This window comes from Penaeus monodon, chromosome 29, assembly GCF_015228065.2.
Source record: "Penaeus monodon isolate SGIC_2016 chromosome 29, NSTDA_Pmon_1, whole genome shotgun sequence".
NCBI classification, from domain to species: domain Eukaryota; kingdom Metazoa; phylum Arthropoda; class Malacostraca; order Decapoda; family Penaeidae; genus Penaeus; species Penaeus monodon.
The window spans coordinates 10936215-10936480 of NC_051414.1; the positions used below are offsets into that span (position 1 = coordinate 10936215).

The 266-nt window shown below is 47.7% G+C and overlaps 1 protein-coding gene across 1 annotated transcript in view; it reads left to right on the top strand.

Annotated features, from left to right (window-relative positions):
• Positions 1 to 235, top strand: part of LOC119591953 (cullin-3-like) — a gene marked incomplete in the record, with an annotated part of 23768 nt that extends 23533 nt beyond the window's left edge. The window contains 1 exon segment of the mRNA XM_037940707.1: positions 1 to 235.
• Between the last annotated feature and the right edge of the window lie 31 nt (positions 236 to 266).

A 266-nucleotide genomic window follows, 5' to 3' on the forward strand; every position in this document is an offset into this window, starting at 1 on the left:
ACACCTGTTTCACACAAATTTTCACTCCCCATCCCCCCCACCCCCCGTACATGTGCTCTCCTCTGCAGGTGTTCACTTCACTCCATCCCGGGAATCTGCGGGACTCACACACACACGCTCATGGACTTAGCAAGCTTCTGTGAGTGTCTTTGATAGCACCAGCCGGATCCATGTGTCTTTGCGAGCACCGGTTGGATGTGTGATGGAATTGAAGAAATAGATAAGTGCTTTGAAAGAAAAAAGAAAAAGGCATAACAAGATTGTTT